Source organism: Miscanthus floridulus, chromosome 15 (genome assembly GCF_019320115.1).
Source record: "Miscanthus floridulus cultivar M001 chromosome 15, ASM1932011v1, whole genome shotgun sequence".
Taxonomy (NCBI): Eukaryota; Viridiplantae; Streptophyta; class Magnoliopsida; order Poales; family Poaceae; genus Miscanthus; species Miscanthus floridulus.
In genome coordinates this window covers 61,181,249-61,191,720 of record NC_089594.1, presented here as the reverse complement: position 1 = coordinate 61,191,720, position 10,472 = coordinate 61,181,249, and the positions used below count along the sequence as shown (strand labels likewise).

General features: G+C 40.4%; 1 pseudogene; it reads left to right on the top strand.

The window, feature by feature from the left end:
• Positions 1-2,780: 2,780 nt before the first annotated feature.
• LOC136507525 (uncharacterized) lies at positions 2,781-4,812 on the top strand (annotated as a pseudogene).
• The last annotated feature ends 5,660 nt before the right edge of the window (positions 4,813-10,472 follow it).

Sequence of the window (10,472 nt, the reverse complement as noted above, 5' to 3'; positions counted from 1 at the left end):
GAACATAGTCAATATCCATCATGGACGTCCCAAATTTGAGCTCTCCAAATACAATTATGACTTAGTGGTCAAAGATGAAGGTAGGAGGGGAGCAGAGCTACAAGACGGTGGATTGGACAACGGGGAAGATCATCAAGAGAAGCCGTAGTAATTCTCGCTTGTCGAAATTACTAGGTACTACAAGATTCTTTTACATTGGATCTCCTCTTGGTAAGGAAAATGAGGAATGGATAATTGATGATTTTAGACATGCATAGTGTGGTGCTGCTTATCGAAATTGACATTTCATTTGCGTGAGCCCAGATCTTGAAGTAATTATTGATTAGGAATGGAATAAGTACTGTTAATTATAAACAGGTATTGATTTAGCATAGAACTCTTAACCAAACTCATAAATATACCACGGAATGCTATATTTTGTATGTTATACAGGATAATGTTTTATATGTTGGGTTTCAACTCTAGCCTACCCCAATTTACTTGGGACTAAAAGGCTTTGTTGTTGTATACAGGATAATGTTTTGTGTTTGTGCACGAGAGCTGCTTGCCTAAATGGTATGAATATGGTGGATGTTTAGCAGTATATGTCTACTTCCTGGTTCTTCGGTCTAGACTCAAGGGGCCAAAGGGCAGAGAATAAATAGGCAAAAGAGAAAAAAAAACTTTTTCTTCCTAGCAGGTGTGTTTTATAAACATCATGAGAGAAAATGGTTACAGGATTAAACACTGAGCTTGGAAAAAAATATCAGTTGATCATGGAAACTGTCAAGTACATCTGAAAAATGTTAAATAGACATTTTCAGTTTCTGTTGTCGTCTTTTCAGTTGTGACAATCTTTTGGCAGTGGAATGGACTTTAAAAGAACTCCAGATGATAGAAACTAATTTGATTTACAAAAGTGATATAGATAGACACTTGGCTGAATAATGCGATGTGGTCACTCTATGCATTACCAGTGCTTTCCCTGTTCCATTGCTACTTCTGTCTTTTAGCCTAGAATCCAGCAAGGCCGGGTTAACCTGGCAACAGGACCATAGGTTTATTAGTACTCTGTCTGGTATGGCAGTGTTTGTATATAATCTAGGTAGTTGTAGCCCGCCACATGCTTGCTAATATATTTGTGCCGCATGCTAGATTGTAATATTCCACTTATCCTGTTTCTTTAGATTCAGAGTTGGCCAAATATTTTTGAAAGTGTGACTAGATATATTTGGAAACTACAATATAGATCTCTAGTGTAACATTTGTTTTCTAGATTTATGACAAAAAAATAGTTTGGAAGATGCATGTCTGAACCTATAGAATAGTCAAGGTTAGGTACTAATCTTAAATTCAATTATGAAATTTTGGGGTGCTATGACTTTTTGCGTTTGGTTTGTTTGTTTTTCTAGTTTTTTATGGCAGCCCCTTATTTCTCTTTTGGGATTAAGGAGGTTGGTTTGTACGGGATCATTTTTTCTCTCTTCAATACAAAGACACAGCTCTCTTGCCACTTCGAGAAAAAAATTTGACTGCAATATGCACATTTATTTTTGCTGCTGCAGTTCTGGTAATTTTTGTGCTTGTTCCACTACATCATGGTACATCATACAATTTGAAGTAAACTTTCCCTTGAGCATTCCGTTTAGATTGTCAAATAATAATATGGAATAGGAGTTGGGTGATTGTTTTTTTACAAAGGAGATGAATTTCAGACCTTATACCAAACAACTTATACCATGTTTGTAATTCTTACTATGTTTCCAGCAGCATCTTGTAGAGCAAGCAACAATGTTTTGTGATGGATTTTTTAATACATTTTTTCTCAATATTAAAAAAGTATATCGTGTCTCATCCAAACAAATTTCAGAAAAAAGCTGTTGTCGCTTTACCAGAAAAAGACTTTACAAAGTCGTTCAGCGGGAGAGCAATTTTTCAGTGAAGTTGTTCTGCGGGTAAATGCATGACCTTGGCTCAACCAATTTGAATTCTCTGATCTAAAGCTTTGCTGGCTAAAGCTTTTGACTAAAACTTTAGACCACTTTAGTTTACTTTTGTGGTTCCGAATTTTTATGAGGTTAGCTTAATTTTAGATAACACTAGGCCTCTTGTTTGGAAACTCACCATATGGACCAAACAGGCTCAACTCAATTGCACACGAAACTCTATGGAACGTTTGCACATGAAATTCTGCTAAGTTCCACTGGAAATTACAGAACATTCACGTGAAATACAGTATTTGTCAGTGCGATCAAAAGCTGGATTTACAACCCGTACGTATTTAACGTACACTTGGTACGGAGATCGAGCCGAGAACCAGTAGAAGACTTCGGACGTAGTAAGTGATTAGCTAGCACTAAAATTTTCTGGACAGAGTTCACGGATCACGTACAGCAAAGACTACATAAGCAAAAAAATTGGAAAAAAAGGGTGATGGAAAGTAACGAGGTGTTCATCCAGTGCATCAAGTACATAGAATCATCAATCACCCACCACAATGCCCCAGCAAGTACTGACGAGCTCCTCCTTTATCCCACTTCCTCACCGACACTTCATCCTCTGTCTCCATTTCTTCTTTACCGCACTCCATCCCTTGTCGCCCCTCCTCCTTCCATCTTCCTCATCTACACTTCATCCTCTCAGTCCTTTCTTTCTTCTACATTTTGTGTATATATATGTGTTGCACCCCTGGGCAGCTGCATCGATCAGGGTCAGTGTGTCAGGAAACAAGACGGATCAGCAGTGAACGTCTCTTCTGCCTCTCCAAGTATATATCTGAACGAGTGTGACAACAGCAGGACATGGCGGCGTCGTGGTTTGCCGGTGCGCCAAGACATGCATCGATGTCATCTTTCTTTCTTTAATTTTCTCCCTCCAACTTGGACGTAGCATGCATGCATGCCATCGTCCAGTGCCTTTTCTCTCCTCAACTCTAATACCCACTCTAAACAATGAGCTGCAGATCTCTTCACGGATGAGAGAGTGAAGACGCTGTCCGATCAGGTCTCGGCACATCGGGACAAGGTGTGGGACTTGGAGCGCAAAAGCGCCCAGCTGCTTCCGCGAGAAGGGTAAACTGGAGAAGCAATTGGAGGAGACAAAAAAGGCGGCTCAGGTGCTGTCTAGTGAGAAGGAAGAGGTGGAGAGGAGATTGAAGGGTGAAAATGATAAACTTCAGTTGAAGGTTTCGGCGGCTGAGGAAAAATATAGCCAGTCCCAAGCGGAGGTTATGAAGCTCAAAATGGAGTTAGATGCACTGGCAGAGGAGAAAGAGGCAGCTACAAAGGCATTTGATGCTAAGAAGGCAGAAATGATGCTAGAATTAGGGGATCTTAAGAGGAGGATGGAGGAAATTCAGGCCAACAAGGATTTGGTGGTCCCTGAAAATGATAAGCTTAGGTCAGAGGTTCTCACCACAGAGCAAAAATATAGACTGTCGGAGGCAGAGGTTGAGAGGCTCAAGGTGGAATTGGCTACACTAGTGGAGGCGAAGGAGGAAGCTGCCAAGGCATTTGAAACTGAGAAGCTCGAAATCATGAAGGAATTGGAGGACCTCAAGTGGAAGGTGGAGGAAATCCAAGCCAGTAAAGATTTGGTGATAGGTGAAAACGATAAGCTTCGATCGGAGGTTGTGACCACAGAGCAAAAACTTAGCTTATCTAAAGAAGAGGTTGAGAGGCTCAAGATGGAACTAGATGCCCTAGCAGCGGTGAAGGAGGCAGCCGCCTTGGAGTTTGATGCTAAAAAGACAGAAATCATGAAGGAACTAGGAGGACCTCAACGAAAAAGTTGAGGAAATCAAGGCCAGCAAGGATTTGGTTAAGGGTGAAAATGATAAGCTTCGGTCAGATGTCTTGACCGTGGAGCTAAAATGTAGACTATATGAAGAAGAGATTGAGAGGCTCAAGATGGAACTAGGTGCACAATTAGAGTCAAAGGAGGCAAGCGCCAAAGCATTTAATGCTGAAAAGGCGGAAATCATGAAGGAATTGGAGGATCTTAAGAGGGAGGTGGAGGAAATTCAGGCTCATAAGGATTTGGTGATAGGTGAAAATGATAAGCTTCGATCGGAGGTTTGTGACCACAGAGTAAAAACTTAGCTTATCTGAAGAAGAGGTTGAGAGGCTCAAGATGGAACTAGATGCCCTAGCAGCGGTGAAGGAGGCAACCGCCTTGGAGTTTGATGCTAAAAAGACAGAAATCATGAAGGAACTGGAGGACCTCAACGAAAAAGTTGAGGAAATCAAGGCCAGCAAGGAGTTGGTGATCGTTGAAAATGATAAGCTTCGGTCAGATGTTCTCACTATAGAGCAAAAACATAGCTTGTTTGAAACAGAGATTGAGAAGCTCAAGATGGAAATGGTTGCATTGACTGAGGACAAGGAGGCAGCTGCAATGGTATTTGATGCCGAGAAGACAAAGATCATGAATGAATTAGAGGATCTTAAGAGAGAGGCAGAGCAAAGCCAAGCTAACAAGGAATTAGCTGAGGAAGCAGTACACAACAAGGATGCCTTGGCCAATAACTTGAGAGCTGAGTTAGAGGAGCTCCATGTTACTATGTCATAGCTGCAAGCATCCTATAACAAACTTGATGCCAAGCATTCAGGCTTGACTGATGAGAAGAATTCAATCCAGAAAGCACTGGACACTAAGAAGGCTGAGGTAGCCCTCATGAAGTCAAAAATTGAGGCACTTGTGAACTACAATGCTGAAAAGGATGGGGAGATTGGAAAACTGAACGCGGCACTAGAGGAGAAGAAGAAGAAACGTGGCATTCGGGCTATATTTTCATCAGCAATTAGGTGCCTGCCATCATGTATCTCCAAATGATCAGGTTGCTAACATGTTCATGTTGCATTACTATGTAATGGTGATCGATTGGTACTATGCAATGAAATAAAAGATTTGCTTCCTATATGTGACATCAACTGGTTCTATTTATACGGATGCATTTTATGATGACATGCATTTTTAACACATTGGGATTTTATGGTGAGACCATCACCAGAAACTCCAAGTCAGCGAGCAGCTATTCAAAGCTAGGCCGCTTTCTCCGGTGCCCTCCGAGACACCACCGGGAAATTTTGGCGATGGCTGAAATAACAAACCCATCTTCGTTTCAAAACCGTTTTCAAATTTACTAACTCCCAAATGTTGTATAACATGACAACACCTCCTTTAACACTAAGTTAGCATTTTCAAATTCGTTTTCAAAGGTTTTGATCTTGTTCCTTCTCACGCCACTCAATCTAGATGCATCGCTAGTTAGATCTCACCTGGTGGTACTAGATAACTGATTAGCCAACAAGAATGTCCCTCTTGATAGTACAACTATCTATCCTAAACCCAGTCAAGCTCTTCTCTACATAACCTTAGACCGGCAGAATGAAATGCCGTGCAAATATGCCTTTGCCTTGTGCATTCCACTCCATCTCCATGTCAGTGATGCCACACAAGCATGCAACCTCCATCTTCATCAAATGATCAATAATGTCCATCCATCAAATTTATCCAACCATGCTACATTGACCATTTGTCCAAACCAAGAAGCTCCTTCATCATCACTCCATCAAGCCACTTGATCATCAACACAAATCAACACTTGGTTCGATACCATGGATGATATGATCCACTTCATAACTTCACATGGCCTTATTGGTCCATCAATTGTAGCCTTGCTTGTTCTTCACTGTTGATCTATCCGTGCCAAGCCATCTACTTGCACTTCACCGCCTCAATAGTTCATCGCAACCGAGCCTCTAGCTTATCCTTCACTCCTACAACCCGGTCCTTCATAGTCAATCCTTGCCTTGACCTTCTCCACCCAGCCATATGAGACTATGTGATCATGTCTCATATATTCAATAAGCTCCTTCATCTTCATTAGTTGAGCACTTACATCAAATGCATAAGCCATCTCTCTGCCATGGCTACTATGTCTTGCTCAGTGTGTTTGTGTGGACTACGTACATATTCATCTCACATGAGACGCATTATTCCACCTAAGGTTTGTTGGAAATATGTGCCTAAAATACATTCCATATTTTATTTGGAGGAAAAACTCATAGATAAAAAATGATGCAAGCATATAAAACATGTAAACATGCAACATACTGACTAGAACAGGATTGCGCAAGGAAATTACTCAATGATCCTGCGCAGAACGTAGTCGAACGTGTTGAAGTAGATGTTGCAGATCACCAAACGGTCACGTATAGACGTTGCCCAAAAACCTGATTGCCGCCCCGTGCAGGAGTCTCGCGGCAATGGTTTCGGAGATCCCACTATCTTCAAGTCCGGTGCATGCCGAACTCAAAGGTCGACAAGGCGCAGCAGCGAGACGCTCAACACAGCGGGTGGAAAGATGAGCGTGTGATAGCATACCCTTCAACTAGGACGTCTCCTAGTTTTATAGGGCTTCATAGTACATCAATTTCCCTCATCAAACAGTAGAAACTGCCCATTTAAATGACAGAAAATGCTGCAATCAAATAACAGAAACTGACACACCTTATTACTGTTTAAAACGACAGTTTCAATCACATTGAAGCGCCATTATGCTCAGCATAAAAAATAGAAACTACATAAATAATAGCTTGCTATACACGTACGCGTCACAAGTCACGCGATTTTTCACGCGAGCTGCGCGTACGTGTAGCAACAGTCTCTTTCTCTCTCATTTGCACCTATTTTGCATGGAGAGGAGACTCCCATATTTAAGCAAGGCAACATCTCCTTGAATTAGCAATATGAGACTAAAGGTTGTGCATGCTTTGAAAAATTTTCAATTAGGCCAATCATGGGCCTAAATCCAACAAGGTTGTCACTTAATTACCAAAACAAAACATGGACTTTCAGGTGCGAGAGCACACCCGCTAGGTGCAGCCCCTGAGCCCCTGGATGATTTGTAGAATCAACCAGGGGGTTAATGCAGGTGTGAGCATGTTTAGCTGAGGGCTTACGTAGTCCTACTGCTAGAAATTTATTATGATCCCCCGAGATCATCATGGTCTCTCCAATTTGTCTTTAGGAGTGACAGCGAGGGGATTTCTACTTTTTCCAATTGATCGATCGACCAGCGCAAGGTCCTTGTCATTGGGGTTGTTCTCCTTTGGAGGATAAGAAGGTCGTGGACCCAACTCAGAGGCCAGGCAACGCTATCGGCGAGCACAAGCCGGTCAAGTCTGAGAAGGGCCCAAATAATCCCTTGGCCAAGGGCGTCTGGTTCGAGCCTTCATGAGGCATTCTGCTTACCCAACCTACCAAGATCCGAGTGACTAGCTCGCTGCCTTGTTGTCGCCAGAGTTCCCACCCCCATCGAGGGGTTCAGTCGTGACTTCATAGGGTCATGCTGCACATCGTGCAATGACCGCGCTCCGTGCGCCTGAGCAAAGACTGCTAGTGGGTCCATTGCTGTGTGCTCGTCACTCATCCCCTTGTTCTGAAGGCGGCCACGTCAATCCTCATCTAGGGTCGTCTCTTTGTTGGATTTGTCATACAAACCAATGGAGCCCCACGTTAATTCTCATCGGACGTGCTAGAAAAAAAAATGCTAGAATATCTCACATTAATTAGAAATATCCAGCCGTTAAATCAAAAGGCTCTAGCCATTCATAACCATTAGATCTATTTTATTTAATAGAAAATTACCCACCTATGCTATTATAGTAAATAAAATCTTTTTTAAAAGAAAAAGAAAAAATGGCCGTACATGCATTTCATAGTTGGTTAATACAAGATAGTAGATCGGTCTATCTATCACGTAGACGTTTGGTTAATGTATTAATATTAATATAAAATATGAGGACCCATCACGTTTATGGATCTTTCAGTAAACTTACTTTTTTTTGTTATAAAGAAAGAGAGAACGTTTGGTCGTACAAAAAAAAGTTGAACCACCTTACAAATGTCGTTAATAGATGGTTAATATAAAATATTAGATTAGCCTACCAATCACGTTCACTTGGTTAATATATTAGATCTAGCTGATATTAAAGGAAGCACTATCGGAAAAACTTAGTATTGGAAGCCAACAATTTTTTCCTGACGGAGTTTGAAATTGGCTCCTGGGGTGAAGGTGGGCTGAGATTTCTCTATGAGCAAGATGCTATGCAAAGGCTCAGACATTTAATTGTTTTCAAGGCAAAAAAAGCAGAGTCACAGCTGGATTTTGAGTTCAAGTTCAATCACCTTGCAAGTCTAGAGCGGCTCCAGGTTGGGATTCATTGTGATGGCGCGACTAAAAGCAATCTGGAGGCAACAGAACCTGCCATCCTGAACATAATCAATATCCATCATGGACGTCCCAAATTTGAACTCTCCAAATACAATTATGACTTAGTGGTCAAAGATGAAGGTAGGAGGGGAGCAGAGCTGCAAGACGGTGGATTGGACAACGGGGAAGATCATCAAGAGAAGCCGTAGTAATTCTCGCTTGTCGAAATTACCAGGTACTACAAGATTCTTTTACATTGGATCTCCTCTTGGTAAGGAAAATGAGGAACGGATAATTGATGATTTTAGACCTGCATAGTGTGGTGCTGCTTATCGAAATTGACATTTCATTTGCGTGAGCCCAGATCTTGAAGTAATTATTGATTAGGAATGGAATAAGTACTGTTAATTATAAACAGGTATTGATTTAGCATAGAACTCTGAACCAACCTCATAAATATACCACAGAATGCTATATTTTGTATGTTATATAGGATAATGTTTTATATGTTGGGTTTCAACTCTAGCCTACCCCAATTTACTTGGGACTAAAAGGCTTTGTTGTTGTATACAGGATAATGTTTTGTGTTTGTGCATGAGAGCTGCTTGCCTAAATGGTATGAATATGGTGGATGTTTAGCAGTATATGTCTACTTCCTGGTTCTTCGGTCTAGACTCAAGGGGCCAAAGGGCAGAGAATAAATAGGCAAAAGAGAAAAAAAAACTTTTTCTTCCTAGCAGGTGTGTTTTATAAACATCATGAGAGAAAATGGTTACAGGATTAAACACTGAGCTTGGAAAAAAATATCAGTTGATCATGGAAACTGTCAAGTACATCTGAAAAATGTTAAATAGACATTTTCAGTTTCTGTTGTCGTCTTTTCAGTTGTGACAATCTTTTGGCAGTGGAATGGACTTTAAAAGAACTCCAGATGATAGAAACTAATTTGATTTACAAAAGTGATATAGATAGACACTTGGCTGAATAATGCGATGTGGTCACTCTATGCATTACCAGTGCTTTCCCTGTTCCATTGCTACTTCTGTCTTTTAGCCTAGAATCCAGCAAGGCCGGGTTAACCTGGCAACAGGACCATAGGTTTATTAGTACTCTGTCTGGTATGGCAGTGTTTGTATATAATCTAGGTAGTTGTAGCCCGCCACATGCTTGCTAATATATTTGTGCCGCATGCTAGATTGTAATATTCCACTTATCCTGTTTCTTTAGATTCAGAGTTGGCCAAATATTTTTGAAAGTGTGACTAGATATATTTGGAAACTACAATATAGATCTCTAGTGTAACATTTGTTTTCTAGATTTATGAGAAAAAAATAGTTTGGAAGATGCATGTCTGAACCTATAGAATAGTCAAGGTTAGGTACTAATCTTAGATTCAATTATGAAATTTTGGGGAGCTATGACTTTTTGCGTTTGGTTTGTTTGTTTTTCTAGTTTTTTATGGCAGCCCCTTATTTCTCTTTTGGGATTAAGGAGGTTGGTTTGTACGGGATCATTTTCTCTCTCTTCAATACAAAGACACAGCTCTCTTGCCACTTCGAGAAAAAAATTTGACTGCAATATGCACATTTATTTTTGCTGCTGTAGTTCTGGTGATTTTTGTGCTTGTTCCACTACATCATGGTACATCATACAATTTGAAGTAAACTTTCCCTTGAGCATTCCGTTTAGATTGTCAAATAATAATATGGAATAGGAGTTGGGTGATTGTTTTTTTACAAAGGAGATGAATTTCAGACCTTATACCAAACAACTTATACCATGTTTGTAATTCTTAAAAAAATGTATGATGAACTTTAAACCTGACATTAAGTGTTGTGCTGATAAAAGTTGTCCTTTTGACCTGTGCAACAATACAGTGCAGATCGTGGAATTTCTTTTCTTATTTCCTACTTTGAGTGTTTTGTTCCCAGCAGCATCTTGTAGAGCAAGCAACAATGTTTTGTGATGGATTTTTTAATACATTTTTTCTCTATATTAAAAAAGTATATCGTGTCTCATCCAAATAAATTTCAGAAAAAATACTGTATTTCACGTGAATGTTCTGCAATTTTTCAGTGAAGTTGTTCTGCGGGTAAATGCATGACCTTGGCTAAACCAATTTGAATTCTCTGATCTAAAGTTTGCTAGACCACTTTAGTTTACTTTTGTGGTCCAGAATTTTTATGAGGTTAGCTTAATTTTAGATAACACTCGGCCTCTTGTTTGGAAACTCACCATATGGACCAAACAGGCTCAACTCAATTGCACACGAAAC